Raw genomic sequence first — 550 nt, forward strand, 5'->3', positions numbered from 1 at the left:
TATACATATTTCACTGCAATAATTCTTTTTGTCCTTCAAATAGATCCTATATATACCTTCTTTCTTTGTCTCTTAATTTATCTCCGGCAAGTAATGTCTCTGTCTATATATTATAAAGGAAAAATAGAGACGTACTAATTAATTCATGTGCTAAACTCAACCTGAATATTTAGAACATATTATTTCTATGTGAGTTTGAACTTTTTTGTTTTTGCTATTGTAATGATCTTTTTTACTAATTAATTAATTTATGGCTAATTGATCTTAAATTCACATAAAACTTAAATGTACCAAAAGATTTCTTTTTTATTAAGTAGAAATTGATTAGTACCAATTAGTATCAATTTTATGATTAGTTGGCTTAGACCTATCTAATATTTGGCTAGAGTTTTGTAGACCTGTTTATGTCATTTTTACAATTATATTATTGAGTTAAATTTTAAAATAATTTTTGAAATTAGTCATGTGTATTAAAATAATTTATAAGATTTTAATTATATCAATTATATTTTTAAAATTAACAAAAATATATTATATCTCTAATATAATG

General features: G+C 21.6%; 1 protein-coding gene across 2 annotated transcripts in view; it reads left to right on the forward strand.

The window, feature by feature from the left end:
- The window catches only part of LOC107641803 (ethylene-responsive transcription factor WRI1-like), a 10209-nt gene that overhangs the window by 7203 nt on the left and 2456 nt on the right, over window positions 1-550 (forward strand). The window lies entirely within an intron of this gene.

Source organism: Arachis ipaensis, chromosome B05 (assembly GCF_000816755.2).
Source record: "Arachis ipaensis cultivar K30076 chromosome B05, Araip1.1, whole genome shotgun sequence".
NCBI lineage: Eukaryota > Viridiplantae > Streptophyta > Magnoliopsida > Fabales > Fabaceae > Arachis > Arachis ipaensis.